Here is an 18,289-nt window from a genome sequence, read left to right on the forward strand (position 1 = left end):
TTGTGGTAGGGATTGTTTCATGAGGCATCAAGTATATCAATTAAGCATTCTGTCACTGAGTTATATCTAGCCTTTTTTTTTAAACTTTGGACAGGCTATCACCAAACTGTAAAATAGGTCTCAAATTTGCGATTCTGCATCAACTTCTGAGCACATCACCACATTTGCTAGTTCTCAGTACCCCTGAAAGAAATGCAGTGACAGCCTCATTGGCAGTATTTGGTTCTAGAAAATTGTGATTAGCTGAGTGTGGGTGTGCAGCTTTTCATTCCTGGGCCTTACCCGTTCTGTCTACAAAATTTAAATCGATTTCAAAATCTGATTATCACAGTAAGCAGAGATGAGCCCCTGAGCTGCGCTACCTGTAAGAAATTTCTTCTGCTGAAATGTCCTTTCTCTCTGCTCTCCATTATGGTAGTAGCACTAGTTACTGAGTACTTGGAATGGGATTATTCTAACTGAGAAAATAAAATATTAAGATCATTTAAATGGTTTAAATTTGTAAAACCATTGGCAGCTATTAATGACCATATTATAGAAACTAAAACCCTAAAATCTTAAGGTCCTCTATGATAACATCTGTCCTCATTTTTTTTGTACTGTTTTATTGGATATGTAAGTGTGTATAGGACAGAAGACAGCTTCATCCTCAGAAACACTGCAGTTTACCACTTCTGAAATGTAGTCTTCATTGGTAGGGAGCTCATCAACTAAGCTACAATGGCTGACCAGTCACCAAGGAATCTAATTGTCTCCTCCTTTCTGTATCTCTGACTACAAGTCTGTGCAAGTACACCTGGTTTTCAAGGTTTATATTAAGGAGTAAATTCGAGTTTCATGCGTAGAAGGCAAAACCTTTACCTACTTAGCCATTTTCCAATCCTGCAGTAGTTCTTCATGCAAAGTAGTTTATTTGCTGTGTGTATAATGGGTGGATTTCTATCTTAATCAAGATAATAATGATTTCCTAACATCTGCTACAAACATCTTTAAATAAAATTGAAAACTACTTCCATCCTAACTTACAGCCCACACAATGTAAGTTGTTTTTCTACTTAAGTATTTAAATTCATTAAGTTATGTTATTATTTCCAGAGTTGATATATGTGGTTCTTTTTAAATTTTATGCTGTCCCTTCTTTTGTTTAGTTTGCCTTTTGTGTGTGTCTGTGTCTCCGTGTGTGTGTGTGTGTGTGTGTGTGTGTGTGTGTGCATCCATGTTTGTTCGTTGCAATCAAAGAATAGTTGAGCTTTTCCTTTTACTATCTGAGTCCCAGGGACTGAACACAGGTGGTCAGGAGTGTCCACAAGTGCCTTTACCCACCAGCTTGAATAATGTATTCATTCTAATGCTGCATATGTAGAATTATAATTTAACTCCTTATCATTTTATATCATGCCTATAGGAATGTAAGTAAGAAGTGTTATATATTGCTTTACTCAGTACCACAACCATGCTGGAATTACTGTTTTTAATAATTGCCAGAGCATTTCCCCAGATTCTTCTGTATACCAGACTACGTCTTTTAAAACTAAGTTTTCCCTTGTTAAAAAAAAAATGTATTTCTTACATCACTGACTGACAAAGAACTCAGTACATACTTGAAGTAGTGACAATGGACATGCTGGTTTTACTACTGTGTCTAAGAGAAAGCATTCAGTATCACATAGTTAAGTATTGCCAGCCCTAGAGTCATGTAGATGCACTTAGAAAGCTGAAGGAATCTTTCAATTCCCACCTGAAGAGTTTTTAATCATAAAGCAATATGTTTTGGCCAAGTGCTAATTCAATGTATATTTAGATAATTTATGTGTCCTTCATACCATTATATATGTGTTCATGAATGCTTCATACTAATACTTTATTTTCAGTCCATTTTTTTCATTTTTATGAAGTGGAATGTTGGATATTTTAATTTCAGTTGTTTTTTATACTCGCAATGACCAGTATGAAATTTCTATACTCAGGTTCACTATACTTTGTAATTTTGGAGGGCTTTGTTGTTATTTTTTTCTCAGAGGATTTTTCATGTGATATTTTCCATATTCATTGCATATTTACCAAAGTATACTTGCAACTTTGTGTTTTAAATACTTCAAATATTTTACTATTTGTATCTAACATTAAGACGAGTTGCCAATCAAAACGTCAATGCAATAAAAAATAATTTCAATATTATATGAACATGAAACATATTTGTTTAAAGAGACTCAGCAAAAATTTCTCTAAGAGGAAGTCTATGAGAAAAACTACAGTAAATGGAGATCTCAAATTAATAGACTTATACAATAACTTAATAGAAAGAAAGGCAAACCAAGTCTAAAGGAAATGAGTGAAGTAAATAAAAGAAATATAAAAGAATAAATGAAATAAAGACTAGGAAAAACAGACTGGACAAATAAAACTGAATAGCTTCCTTGTAAAACCACACACACACACACACACACACACACACACACACACACACACACACACACAATTTTGCTTTAATTGGAGTTACCTTATGCTGTGCAATATTCTCCCCTGGAAGTTGTAGCGTGCTAGACCCTCCCTATGTTAATGGTCAGTGGGGTCCCAAACACCATCAAAAAAATGTTATAACATTGTTATTGTTTTTGTCCTTCGTTGCCCATCAGGACATGGTAAGATCCTATTGCTGGAGACACAATAGATAGATAGATAGATAGATAGATAGATAGATAGATAGATAGATAGATAGACAGATAAACAGATATACAAATATACAAATATACAGATATACAAATATAGATATAGATATATTCACAGCATGTTGTGCTGATTGGAAAGCTTTTCTCTGCTTAGAAAGTGTCATGCATAAGACCCGTACAAGTTTAAACCAGTCAACCTTGTAGCATTAAGTGTGGAAGGGCTCAGATACTGCCTTCCTTAATTGAGAAGATACTGATGTTTTATGACTTCTGGGGAAGGTAGAGTTAGCTATCTTTTGTTTTGTGGCCAAAGTAGATTGGCTATGCTGTTGTGGATGGTTAAAAACCCATGGTATATGCATAGCAGAAATGGGATTTGGTGTTTTATTTCTTGAAAAAAGAAGGGGGACAAATTGGGAGGAAAGTTGTCAAGAGTAGATATTGGAGAAGCTGTAGGGAAAATATGGTAGTGAATATGACAAAAACACAATGTATTAAGGTCCCAGACAATAAAATATTTAAAGCAAAATGAAACCTGAAAAAAAAATAGGATGATAGATAAAAAAAGCAGTGTAAGGAACTCAAATGCAAGCCAAGTAAAATTAGTACATTATATGAAAATGCAGAAAATCACAAGAAGCTATTATAGACAAATTATGACAATTAATTATATAAAATGGAATAAATTCCTATAGACACACAGCTTCAGAAATATCAATCAGGAAGAAGAATTTAGCATACCAGCAGAGAATCGTGTCACTGTTCTAGAGAGGGTGGAACAAGGAAGGACAGAGTCAATGAATGAGGCAGACTAAAGTCTCATGCAGCAGTCAACTTCATTGAGAACATCAGAAACTTTGTATTCTGAGCACTGAGAAACAAATCATAAGAGTGAAGTTCACATGAGTTTAGTCTGGAAACATTCTAAGTAACAGTGAGTGACAGTGGATTATCCGAAACTACCTCACTCCTGCCTGCTACGGCTGAGGAGGGACTCTAAAAACAATCGTGTGTCCTCCAGTTCTGAAGAAGCTGAGGTCACAGAACATTTGTCTTTTTGTTGGTAGTGTTTTGTTTTTTGTGTTTGGTTTGGGTTTTAGTTTTCTCACAATTACTCAGAACCCTCTTCACACAGCTCCATTCCTGAACCATGTTCTGAGAGAAGCCAAATAAATCACTGAAAAACCTAGGGACAATTAGGTTGATTTGGTGAATTCCACTCATTATTGAGTTTATAATAATCTTTCCCAAATAATTCCAAGTAGTCCCAAGAAGAAGCACTATTTCCGAAGTCATTTTACAAGATTTACATTGTCTTGATACCAAAGCCCGATTACGGTGTTCCACTATTTTTCTTGAACACTGATTTCTAAAACTATCAATGAAATAATAGGAAACCAACTTCAATAACCCATTAATATACCACATGTACACAGCATTGCGGTGTTTTTCTTTAATTCCATTCTAAAGCAGGTAGATTTTTCTAAGTTCAGTATCAGTCATAGGTCCATAATGAGACCCTGACTCAAAAATTATTAATTATTATCACAAGGCCAATTATGGTTTGGTATATGTCAAGCAACATAGCAAAACAAAACATTACTGACTATATTAATAGAATGGAAGACAAAACCAAATGGCCATGTTCACAGACAAAGAAAACACATTTGAGAAATTTCACATCTTTTCCTAATACAAATTTCAACAAGAAAAAAATGTCAGTAAATTGTATGGTATGTCCACAGCTAACAACACACTCAATAGTAAATAATTTAAAGCTTTTCTCTGAATTTAGACAAAGATCAGAATATCCACTTTCTCCTTAATATAGAACTGGAAGTTCTACTTAGAACAAACAGACAAGATGAGGGGGGAATGCGGCCCGAAAAATAACAGTGAAATGATTTCTGTATTAAGATTATGAAATGGTACTGTAATTAAACAGACTCCACCCTGGAATAATAAACTCAGCAAAAATGAAAGGTATAAATTTAACACAAATAGCAGTATGGTCGTGGTACGCTAAGAATGAGCTAATCAAAATTATTAAGAAATAAAATCCCAATTAGAATGCATACAAAAACATAAGTAACATTAACCAAGTGAATGGAGTAGCCACAAAAGGTATAAAATATTGATGAAACTAGAGGCATAAACAAAAAGAATCAAAATATGTTCATAGGCTATAAAAATAAATATTGCTAAAATGCCCATAATGCCCAAGGGAAATTACAGACTCAGTGTAATACCTTTGTAAATTGCTACATTTCTCAAAGAAATAGAAATAAATATAAAACATATAGAGAACCTCAAATACCTTGAGTTTCCAGAACAATTTTGGTTAAGAACAAAATTGGATATGATATATGCTCTCATATCAAAATATGCTACAAGGTGATGAAAATTTACACAAAATAGTATTGCCACAGAAAGTCACAGAATCAGAAATCCAGAAGTACACCCATTCATTTATTTAATAACTTATGACTTAAAAATATTAGTTACTTAAGGATTTTAAGCAAATGTGTTTTGATTATATTTAACTCTACACTGAAATTTCAGACCTGGGCTCCATCCTCTTGCCCCCCCCCCACACACACAAAAACTTTTTTGTCTTTTTTTTTTTAATGTGTATGTCCAAAATTCATGCTGGATGTATATTTCTAGATGTGTACCTTTCTACTGAAACAGGTTTGCCTTACCTAAGATTATATTCTGAAAGGAAAGCCAACATCTGACATTTGTAGAATGTAATACCTTAATGAAACTCTTGCTTCTGTTACTCTTACAACCTTTCTACCCCTCTTCTTCAAGGACCCTGAGCTTTAGGTGCTGACATTATGTTGCAGATGTACCAGTTTTCTGTAAAAGTCCTTATCTGTTCTAAAGAGAAATTTCTCTGATGAGAGATGAAAATCGCACTTACCTTTGAGTCTAAGACACATATTTATAAAGTGGTTAGCAACTGTACTGGCACAATAGAGTGACGGTTGTAAGTTCACCTCTAAGATTCTTGAACTCATAGTTCCAGGAAGTTGTGGTTAGGTTTCCAGTACCACAGAGAGTTTCACTCTTGCTCAGATAGTATTAGGTTGAATTAGTGAGGTCTTGCTTAGTGACACGGTATGAATTTCACTATTGCATTCTTGAGAGGCTATGCCCATAAACTCTCATAAATATGTGACATGGAACCCAGTGGGCTGTACTTTTCTTTATCAGTCAAGAAAATGCTCCAAAGACTTAGCCTACAGGCAGGCTTTGGGGTAGCATTTTCAAAGTTAATATTCTCTCTTTCCAAACATGTCTATTATTATACTTTTAAGGGGGTTCTGCCCCACTCTTTATAAAAAAAATTCTTTTATTTTTAATTTCTAAGACTCCATGTTTTATTCCCCTCCTGGTCCACCCACTGTTCCACATCCCATACCTCCTCCCTACCCAACCCACCCCACCTCCCCATCTTCAAGAGGATGTCCTGCCAGACCCATTCCACTAGACCTCTAAATCCCATGGGGCCTCCAGTCTCCTGAGAGTTACGTGCATTTTCTGACACTCTTTCTACCTGTCTGAAAATGATCTCTGAGCACTGGGAAGAGGGTGAACAATAGGAATTTCCCACTTACAGCCAAACATCCTGACGTACCTTGTCCTGGTTTTTACTGACAAATATAATTGCTTCCTTAATGCTATCAAAGAGAACCATCCTAATATAACCGATACCCTAATTTTGATATGTCAAATTCCTAGATCCGTATAGTTTTAAGTAACAAAGCACTCCGTTCTTGGTGTGGCAACTGATAATCCTCTAGGTTATGGTATTCAAGTGACTACATCCATGACTGAGGGATTTTTGAAGTTTGTTTCCTATTCAGGGTGGAAAGACAGGCATAGTTTGGTAGGTGGTATGCCAAAATGATAACTGGTTTTGAAACTAGCATTGTGGCAATGCTTGGAGGGCACCCTGCCATGTGGAGCCCTACCTGCGCCTCAGAGTCAGCAAGACTTCTTGTTTAAAGGTCAACATGGGTTTTGGAAGGCTGGAGCCGCTCCACTTCCAGCTGCCACGGGCAATCCTGATGCCAGCGTGCTATCTTAGCTCCTGTAATTTTCTAGCTATTAATGCAACGACAAGGAGCTTCAAGCTGTGCTCCAGCAAATTGCCTCTTCTCAAAATGCTGTACTATCCCCTAATCCCACAGTGCACACATATCTGTTTTAAGCAACAGCAAGATATATATATATATATCTTTGTGTCAGGTACACATTGTGTGAAGGAGAAAAACACTTCATGGTTTGTGACAAAAGAAGCCATTCACTAAGGATTCAACCTATTTTCTGCTTTCTGTGTACTCAGGACTCCCCAGCAACAACTAGAGCAAAGAATCCTTTATCTGTAGCTAAGAAAATATGTGTTAATTCTTAAAGCACAAGAAAAAATATTTTTGTGTTTTACTAATGAACTGGAACATGCATGCAATCCAAGGAAACCTTAGAAAACTAAAGTACTACGTTTTTACCCTTGTCCTTTAGAGATATAAATGGTTAAATCAGTAGATACATGCTTGCTAGTAATTTCTCCTCATGATTTTAGATAACTTACTGATACTATAAAATTCATTTTAGTGGAAAATAATTAGTGCCATTTCTATAGCCTGATATAACTCCTGCCTATTTATTATAAGCGATTTAATCAATTTATGCAGTTATAAACTGCCTTAGAGACAAACAAAGCCGTAAGAGGGGAATTTTAAAGGATCCCTAAATGTAAGCATTTGTCAGAAGCTGAAAGCACATAAACATAAATGACCCAGAGGACAGGAGACTGGTTATCAGAAGACTCATGCTCACAGACGTTGGAAAGTAACAGTATTCCATCCAAACTGCACTGACACCTACAACCTATTCTCAGCCATAGCAAAGAAACTGAAGAAAAATTCTCAAATGGATTTTCTTAAAGATCCTGTCTTTATTTTTAAAAATCCCATCAGTTTTGAAACCGGCTCATGCAGAACTCAGTAGACGGTCAGGCGGTGCACAAAATCATGGCAGCTCTTCTCCCTCAAATTATCAAACATTCTGAATACAGGCATGAGCTCTCACATAGACGGACTTGTGATAAAGAGAGAGAGGTAGTCTAGTCCTACTGCTGGCATTTCATCTAGGCTCTGCCTCATGCCTGACTTAGTATATAAGGGGATGCTCACCCCTTCCTCATTCTCTTCCTCTCTCATTGCTCCTGCTCCTCACCCTCCCTCTCCCCACTCCCCTCCCTACTCTCTCTCCACTTGCTCATGGCCAGCCTCTATTCCTCTACTACCTCTCTCTGTCTTTCTCTCTCATCTCCCCTCCACTTGGCCTGAATAAGCACTATTCTATAGGATGCTTTCATGTGGCTGGTACCTAAGGGGAAAGGGATGCCTCAACATAGACCCACAGAGGCACCCCCAATACCCCACACCTTACTGTGCCACCACCAAATATATCACTGCCTTCTTTTTTTTAACATATCAATGGTGCTGAGACTTGGCTTTAGAAACTGGAAGGTCCACAACCCTGCTGCCACATTCAGAGCCACTTCCCCATAGACCTATCTACCTAAACTCTGGAGAACTAAGCTCCCTCCCTGCGCTAGTCAGTGTAAGCATACCCTGGTCATAAGAGAGGGTTGTTGAGCTCACAGCCACCCTCTGTGTCCTTAAGGAAGGAGACATTCAGCCTTTGAGATTGGTCTTCTCACTGACCCTTCATTCTAGGATGTTTTCCCTTGGGTGAGATTTCCCTTTCTCCTCTCCACATGGCAATTCCTTCTCCCGGCTGTGAAATCTTAGACCCAGGTGAACTATTCTCCCATACTGGTCCAGAGCTCAGCCCCCAAATTCACTGCCTGATGACCTGGTGATCTGGCTTGGCTATCATTCTCTATTAATTTTATTCTCAGGAGGGGTAATTAATAACTCTACTCTCACCCAAAGGCTTGGTCTCCACCATCTTGTCTCTGTGTACTGAGACGTTTCTAGGTCTAATTCACATTATCCAACAATCAGTATCTCTACATGTCCACTTAACTGACACTTTCCAAACAACTCTCTCATTAGCTATCCCCCACTCCCTCCCTCTCTCACAGCTTTGTTCTGTTCTTGCTCTGTTCCTGGTTCACAGCCCCTTGATTTTGCCACCGCTCCCGGAGAAGCAGCTTACACACACACACACACAAACACACACACACACACACACACACACCTGTGCTTCTGTGCCCTGCCTGTTCTGCTGAGATGTTGCTTCCCCTTGGCCATCTGCCCCCCTCCCACTCTCTCACACCCTGCCTAGGACTGTTGGGGCACACTTTCACCCTGCTTCTCTCTTGCTTTTTCTCTCACATCTCCGCATCTCCAGGCTCAGCTCTCCACATTGTCTCTTGTCCCCTGCTTGCTCAGTACAACTATCAGGCATTTGGTAGCCAGGTTTCTCTTTTGCCAACTGAGTGGAGTTGCTAGGAGCAGAAGGTGCTTGCTTCCCTTCCACTGCCTGCCTCAGAGTCTGACAAGCTGGGCTGGGGGCTTCTGCTTGGAAGGAGGAAGGAACCTCAGGCATGTGGGACCTGCACCACACAGACCCCTTGATTATGTCCCTGTTGTCATCTGTTCTCTTTGCATCATCTCTAGCAAAGTGAGTCCCCAGAGCCTTGGCCCTGGCCATGTCTCCCCAACCCCTTCTGTCTGAAGCTCTCCCCACTTCTTTCCCAGGAGATCAGTGGTGTCTACCCATAGTCCACATCCCAGTTCTGGGGCGACTCTGTGCTCCATCCCAGTGACCAGGGCTGCACAGGGGCGTGGGAACTACTCAGCACTGCCTCCCAGGGCAGTCACTAAGCCAAGTACACACTAGGCAAAAGTCGCCGACGTTTTCTATGTGAGCCTCTTCATGTGTTTTCTCTGACACATAACTGTAAGACCGAGTTCTGAACAGTATAAGGTTAAAAATCACCGATTACATGATGTGTGTGTGTGTGTGTGTGTGTGTGTGTGTGTGTGTGTGTTTGTGTGTTTAGCCTTGGATTTTTGCTACCGCTATCAAGTTGCAGTGTGCTCTATTTGCTAGATACATTCTTTAACAAGTAATTTAACAAACACAGTTTGCCTAATCCAGATCTGCTCAATAGATACACTGCGCTCAGTCTTGCCAGAGATCTGCTAAATGTTTAAGCTTATGACAGAGACTCCCAGGCCTAACAGTTACCGTCCCACCAAGGTCTCCAAGAATATAACACAGTGAGAAGACCACCTAGACTGTGGTATGATCACCACTGAGAAACACTGCTCCCTGGCCACGCCTCCTGCCAGGGCTTAGTCTACACTATAGACAACATGGTACCCTAAGAGTCAAATGGCTCACATTGCCTAAGGCCAGTCATTTCTCATTTCACACGTATCTACTCCACGGGTGGGGCAGGGAGGGGCTTTTGTCTTCTGAGCTGGACAGCCAGACTGACTCTGTTCCAGTTGTGTGTGTTTTCATTTCAATGAACAGTAATTATGAATTCTGATTTCTCTACATCCTCCTTTAATTTGTTTATGATATTCATTGTGAATGGGGTAACAATCCCAAGGGAGTTTTAATTTACATTTCTCCAACTGATGATGTTGAACACTTTTTAAAATGTTTATTAGCCATTCTTTTTCTGATAAATCTTCATTCAGATCTACATTTCAATTCATGATCTTGTTTATTTTCAGAATGTCTGGTATTCAGGGGTCTTTGTGTATTGCAGATATACTCCTCTGTAATGGGTAAAGCTAGCAAAATTGATTTTAGTTTATAGGCTGCTTGTTCATTCAGGTGACTGCTATCTCTGCAGTAAGAAAGGATTTTATTGTCACTCGGATCCATGACCAGTTATCCCGTGTGTGAACATAGTCTCATTTAGAAGCTCTTTCTATACATGTTTGTTATAGTTCTAGGCCTCTGGTCTTCTTCAGAGCATCGGGTTTACAATGAGTCCTTTGGTCCATTAAGGGTTGATCTTTGTGTAGAGATAGAAGTCTAATTTTATTCTGCGGCATGTAGACATCCATTTGCCTCAATACGTGTTGAAAATTCCATGGTTCTTCAGTGTGTGTTTTTACAAGATTTGTCAAAAACTGAGTTTCTGTAGTTGTAGAGACTTAAGTCTGAAACTCTTCTCCATTCCCCTTTCAGCATGCTTGTTTTTGAGCCGCTGTCCTGATACTGAGTCCAGGCATGGCAGTACTATTCGGCTGTTTTCCAGTGTTATTCTTTTTCTTCAGAATTGGTTTGGCTATTGGAGTTCTTCTTGGTTTTTAAATGAATTTTAAGACTTTCCTTTTTATTTTCATGATGAATGTCATGGAAATTTTGATTGAGATTGCCTTGAGTGTGTGCATTGCTTTTGACAGCTTGATTATTTTCACAATATGATGTATAATAGTCCATGGACATGGGAACAATTTTCCATTTTCTAGTGTCTTCTTCATTTTCTTCATCTGTAGTTTTAGCATTTACACCGAAGAGACCCTCCCCTCCCTTCATTCTTTAGGTTTACTAAGAGTGTTTGTTTTGCTCTCATTTTTTAAAAAGCCCTTTTAAATAGTACTATCTCCCCAATTACTTTCTCTGACTCATTACTTCATGGAAATGCTAATGGTTTTGTATGTAAATGTAAGCTGCCAGGCAGCTGAAAATAAGAATCAGTTCTAGTCATTTTGTGGTGGGGTCTGAAGGTTTTCTTGGGTAAACTGTCTTATCATTTGACAGAAACAAAGCGTCCAATTTATTTCCTAGTTCGTATCCTTTTGTTTCCTTCTCTTGTGTTATTGCTGAGTCTTAGAACACTCTATTGAACAGGGGTGGACATTTATAGCTATGTTGGCTGTGCCTTTGTCCAATAAAGATTTCATTATGTTGGGAAAGGTTTTCTGAAACTCCATTCTGTCTATTCTCTCTATGGTACTTATTATGGGATACTTTTTTTTAAAAAATTCTTCTAAACACTTTCTTTTTCTGCATCTATTAAAACAATCCTGTGCTTTTATCTTCAATCACATCTATATCACTTAATGTCTTTATCAGTACACATTCACTGAATCATCTTCTCTTCTCTAGAAAGGATGAATGCTTAGACTTGTTGGCGGTCAATATGACACAATCTAGCTCAATCTAAAAACAGGAAACTGCAGTGAGCAAATGCTGCCATCACATCGGTCTATGAGCAAGATTCGGAGCCACTTTCCTGGTTAATGTTCAATATGGGAGGTCACAGTCCACTGTGTCTGGTAACCCTATGACTGGGTGATCCCATATTTCAAACAGCTGGTGAAGTAAGCTGTGCAGAGGAGCATCTTTCTTCTATATCCTCTGCTTCAGTGCCGGCCTCCTGGTTCATAGCTTGAGCTATTGTTCTGACTTCACTTTTTGAAGGAAAGAAAACTGTATGATGAAATAAAACCTTTCATCACAGAAGATTGCTTTGGCAATGATCTTTATTACTGTAATAAGAAACAAAATTAAAACAGCGATTCTTGATGTGCGTTTGTATGCAATTTGCAAATCTTTTGTTGAGAGGTTTTCCATATGTACTTATGGGTCCTGATAATTAAGGCTGACATCTACCACTGTTCAGACAGCACTCTTAACCGCAGTACAAACTGAAGGACTCCCTTTACTAGCAGGGTTTCTTATCTTGTCTTCAGAACCCAAAACTTTAATCTCCTCCTTGTAGAATGTCAGGTGACCTTGATGAAATTATAGGTTCACCTTCACTTCTTCTGATAAAAACCTGTCAAGCAAGCACTCAGAGGCCATCTGTAACCTGTTCATCAAATCTGCTGCCTTCATCCATGGGGACCTATGGCCAATGACCAAAAGGGAAGGGAGGGCCACATGTGCTCATTAAGGATAATGTTCTATAGTTCAATGTTTTGGTCTTTTTTTAACTGGTTTTGATGTTCAAAAATTAATGGCTTTATAGAATAAACTTGAAAGGGTTCATTCTATGCACTTCGTGTGTGTATGTGGGTGTGTGTAATATGTAAAATAATTAACATTTTTTAAAATTTTTGATTGGTTATTTATTTACATTTCAAATGTTATCCCCTTTCCAGGTTTCCCCTCCAAAAACATTTTATTCAATGTCCACTTCTCCCTGCTTCTATGAGGGTGTTTCCCCACCCACCTCTCCTCCCTCCTCACTCCCCTACCTAGCATTCTGCTACACCGGGGCATCGAGCCTTCACAGAACCAAAGGACTCCCCTCCTATAATGACAGATAAGGCCATCCTCTGCTACATATGCAGCTGGAAACATGGGTCCTACTGTGTGTATTCTTTGTTGGTAGTTTAGTCCCTGGGAGATCTGGGGAGATCTGCTTGGTTGATATTGTTCTTCCTATGTGGTTTCAAAACCCTTCACCTCTTTCATTATTTCCCCTAATTCCCCAGTTGGGTTCTCGGAGCTCAGTCTAAAGGTTGGTAGCAAACATCTGCATCTGAACCGGTCAGGCTCTGGCAGAGCCTCTCAGGAGACAGCTATATCAGGCTCCTGTCAGTGAGCACTTCTTGGCATCTGCAATTATATCTGGATTTGGTGGCTGCATATGGCATGGGTGCCCAGGTGGGACAGTCACTGGGTGGCCTTTTCTTCATTCTCTGTTCCACTCTTTGTCCCTGTATTTCCTTTAGACAGGAGCGATTCTTGGTTAATATATATAATGATGTGTGTGTAGCCCCATTTCTGAACTGGAAGGGCTATGCTTCACCTCTGAATATGGTCTCTACAGGTTCTCTCTCCCCATTGTAGGGTATTTCAGCTAATTTTATCTCCATTGGGTCCCGAGAGCCTCTTGCTGTACTATCATCTCAGACTTTCTGGTGGATATACCCAGGTACCCGTCACCCATAGCTACATACTTCTGTTCAATTTCCTGACCCTATGTACATCACCCCATCTTCTTTCACAACTTTTCTTATTTCAACTTTTCCCCTCCTCTTTCTCTTTTCCTCCTAAGTCCCTCCCACCCTCTACCTTCCCTGGTTTTTTTGTTTCCCATTCTAAGAAGAACTGAAACATCTATACTTGGGTCTTCCTTCTTTAGTTTCATATGGTCTGTGAGTTGAATTCTGGTTATTCTGAGCTTTTTACCTAATATCTACCTATCAGTGAGTATACACCATGTCTGTTCTTATGTGACTTGTTTATCTCACTAAGGATAATAATTTCTAGATCCATCCATTTAACAGAAAATTTCATGAAGGCATTGTTTTTAATAGCTGGGTAGTGCTCGATTGTGTAAATGTATAAATAACATTTCTATCCATTCCTCTGTTGAGGAACATCTGGATTATTTCAAGCTTCTGGCTATTATAAAGCTGCTACAAACACAGTGGAGCATGTGTCCTTGTTATATGTTGGAGCATCTTTTGGGTATATGGTTAGGAGTGGTATAGCTAATCCTCAGTATGATGTCTAATTTTCTAGGAAACCACCAAACTGATTTCCAGAGTGGTTGTACCAGCTTGCAATCCCACCAACAAATGAGGAGTGTTCCTTCTTCTCGACATCTTTGCCAGCATCTGCTGTAAGCTGTGTCTTTAAACTTAGCCATTCTAACTGGTATGAGGTGGAATCTCAGGGTTGTCTTGATTTGTATTTCCCTGATGACTAAAGATATTGAAATTTTCTTTAAGTGCTTCTCAGCCATTTGAGATTCCTCAGTTAAAAATTCTTTGTTTATCTCTGTACTCTATTTTTAATAGGGTTATTTGGTTCTCTGTGGTTTAACTATTGAGTTCTTTGTATATACTGGATATTAGCCCTCTATGGAATATAAGTTCAGTATCTACCAAATATGTAGATTGCCACTTGGTCCTGATGTGACTGTCCTTTGCCTTACAGAAGCTTTTCAATTTTATGAGATTCCATTTGTCTATAGTTGAGCTGAGAGCCTAGGTCATTGTTGTACTGTTCAAGAAATTTTCACATGGCCCAATGTGTTCAGGGCTCTTTCCCAATTTCTCTTCTAATAGTTTCACTGTATCCGATTTTATGTGGAGGTGCTTGATCCACTGGACTTGAACTTTATACAAGGAGGTAAAAATGATTGCATTCTTCTACATGCTGACCACCAAATGAACCAACACCACTTGCTGAAATTGATGTCTTTCTTCCACTGGATGGTTTTGGCTCCTTTGTCAAAGACAAGTGACCATAGGTGTGTGGGTTCATTTCTGGGTCTTAAATTCTATTCCACTGATCTACCTGCCTGTTTCTGTCCTGATACCATACAGTTTTTATCACTATTGCTCTATAGTACAGCTTGAGATCAAGGATAGTGATTCTCTAGTTCTTTTATTGTTGAGAATAGTTTTTGCTATCCTGGGTTTTTTGCTATTCCAGATACATTTGAGAATTGTTTTTTCAATCTCTCTGTAGAATTGGGTTAGAATTTTGATGGAGCTTACATAGAATCTGTAGATTGCTTTTGGCAAGATGGCCATTTTTACTGTTAATTCTGCCAATCTATTATCGTGGGATCTTTTATTTTTTCTGAAAATATGTTTTGTTTTACACATATAAAATATCCAAAGTCAAATAAAATAGGAGGTTGCACTCAGCTTTCGGGATCAGAATTACTTTTCTGAGTTAATGTTTAGGGTGCTTTTAGAATCTTGTTTCTAATGCATTATTTCAGCTTGTTAAACCAACCAGTTCCTAATGTGTTTGCATGTAAGTGTCAAAACCAAAGGGATCTTCAATATTTTATTTTAATGTTGAATCTTTTCTTGTTCACCAACAAGGCCTTTTAATTTGACAATTTAAGCATTTACTCTCTTGCTAGTGTTCTGACCTCAAAACGTGCAAGTTCTGCTTCTGGAGCAGTGTTTTCCTCTCCAGGGTGCATGTTAGAAGTCAGCTGAGCACAATTTCCAAATTCTAGACTAACTGAGATGCTTGAAAGGAGGATAGTACTCTGCAAAATCATGCTCTGGGGCCAGATTCTTCTATGTCAGAGCAGCGTGGTATTGCACAAAGGATGGAATCTCCCTGAGACGGCTTCCTTATTTCTAAAATAAAACCATGGGACTGTTTTATTTGAAGTGTTTTGTAAGTTTGATTTAGTTTCTTTTTTCTTTCTTTTTTCAACTGATGGACCATCTAAAACAACCCCTGATACAAGAAGACTTTCCGTAAAATATCCAGAGTCAAATAAAATGGGAGGCTGCAAAACAATTATCCATCTTCTGGTTAGTGCACTTGCCAGCTGCAAAAAGTACTTGTGCATGTCAAATGACAGTTGTGTAGGTGTGTATGCAGACTGTGTGGATGAAGAAACGTAGGATGCACCAGGCATTGAAAAAACACCATCAAAACTTGAAGTGGTTGATGTGGCCCTTCTTTATTCATTTACCTTTTCTCCCAGCAGGTTTCCTGGAAGGCTCAAATGAGCTGCAGGACATCATCACTCCTGTGCCATTGAATAATCCCAGTGACAATATCCATGAAGGCTTTTTAGTACCAAGGTTTTAATATGGTCACCAGAATTTGTCCCAGTGCAATGCATCCCAGTGCAGACTTGAATATTTGACCTCTTCTTTCCTAACTCCTAAAGAAAAGATCATCCAGAGACTGCCTCACATGGGAGATCTTTCCATCTTCTGAGATCTTCCTCAATTTCGTTCTTCAGAGACTTGAAGTTCTAGTCATGCAGATCTTTCACTTCCTTGGTTAGAGTCACACTAAGGTATTTTATATTATTTGCAAATATTGTAAAGGGTGTCGTTTCCCCAATTTCCTTCTCAGTCTGTTTATCCTTTGAGTAGAGGAAAATTGGTGATTTTTTTTTTTAGTTAATTTTGTATTCAGCCACCTTGCTGAAGTTGTTTATCAGCTGAAGGACTTCTCTGGTGGAGTTTTTGGGATCACGTACATATACTATCCTATCATCTGCAAATAGTGATATTTTGACTTCTTCCTTTCCAATTTATATTCCTTTGACCTCCATTTGTTATCTAGTTGTTCTTGTTAGAACTTCAAGTATTATATTAAATAGAGAGAAAGTGGGCACCCTGGTCTAGTCCCTGATTTCAATGGGATTGCTTCAAGTTTCTTGCCATTTAGTTTTATGTTGGCAACTAGTTTGCTGTATATTGCTTTTACTGTGTTTAGGTATGGGCCCTGAATTCCTGAACTTTCCACGACTTTTAACATAAAGGGGCATTGAATTTTGTCAAATGCATTTTCAGCATCTAATGTTTTTTTTATTTTGAGTCTGTTTTTGCAGTGGATGGATTTCTGTACATTGAACCATCCCTGAATCCGAGATGAAGCCTACTTGATCATGGTGGATGATTGTTTTGATCTCTTCTTGCTAATATTGTATTGAGTATTGTTACATAAATATTCATAAGGAAATTATTCTGAAGTTGTCATTCTTTGTTGGTTCTTTGTGTGTTTTTTTTTATATCAGTGTAACTGTGTCTTCAGTTCCTTTACCTGTTTGGTTGTGTTTTCTTGTATTTCTTTAAAGGACTGATGTGTTTCTTCTTTAAGTTCTTCTATATGTTTACCCGTGTTCTCATGTATTTCCTTAAGGAGGTTATTTATATCCATCCTAAAGTCCTTTATCATCATCACGAGATATGTTTTTAATTATATTCTGGCTTTTCAGGTGTTTGGTCTATCTAATGCTTGTTGTGGGAGAACTGGGTTCTGAAGCTGCCAATTAGCCTTAGTTTCTTTTCCTTAGGTTGTTGACCTTGCATTTGGCCATCTAGTTATCCCTGGTGGTAGCTGGTCTTGCTATCTCTCACTTCAGCTTGTCTCTTTTGTGAGCCTGTAAGGCTGTGATCTTCGGTGTTTCATCACTCCTAGGAAACAAGCTCTATCCAGGGGAATTGGTATGGGAATAACCATGACACAGGGACAGCTCCAAGGCACAGATGATGGAAGAATTATTTCCTCAGCTACTCTGCAGTTCCTGGTTCCTGTGGCCTCTGGGTGGATCCCATTTGGGCCAGATACTGGGGCAGTAGCAGAGGTCTCAGCTGTGATCTTATGTGGATCAGCACTCCTGAGAGACAAGATCTCTTCAGGTGGGCTTGGGATGCAGATAGCTGTGGGAGAGTCCGTTCCAGGGTGCAGATAGAAAGCCAATAATGAACAATTTGAAAAACAGTAGTAGTATTTGTTTTTCAGAATTGACGCTAGAATTCTGTGAAAATATGTGTACCTAATTTTTGTTAGTTGGAGCATATTTATTACTGCCTCTCTCTCCATGTTTGTTACTAGTTTGTATAAACAATGTATCCTCATCTGTTAACTTTGGCAGCTCATATTTTGCTATAAATTCATTTATTTACATTGTCCCATTTAGTGTAGTATGAGTTTTAAGGTTATGTGTTTATGATACTCAAACTCTTTAGTTATCACTTGTGATATTCAAGGTTTATCTTTAATGTTATAAATTAGGTAGTCTTTAAAAGAGTTTCTAAATTTCAGTAAGTCTGTGTCAATTTTATTTAGAGTCTTACAGAACCTATTTTTTTTATTTTGTTGATTGTATTGTTTTAGTTTTAGCTTCTTTTTAATTAATTTCTTCCCCTGTATTT

Source organism: Micromys minutus (assembly GCF_963924665.1).
Source record: "Micromys minutus genome assembly, chromosome: 26".
Lineage (NCBI taxonomy): Eukaryota > Metazoa > Chordata > Mammalia > Rodentia > Muridae > Micromys > Micromys minutus.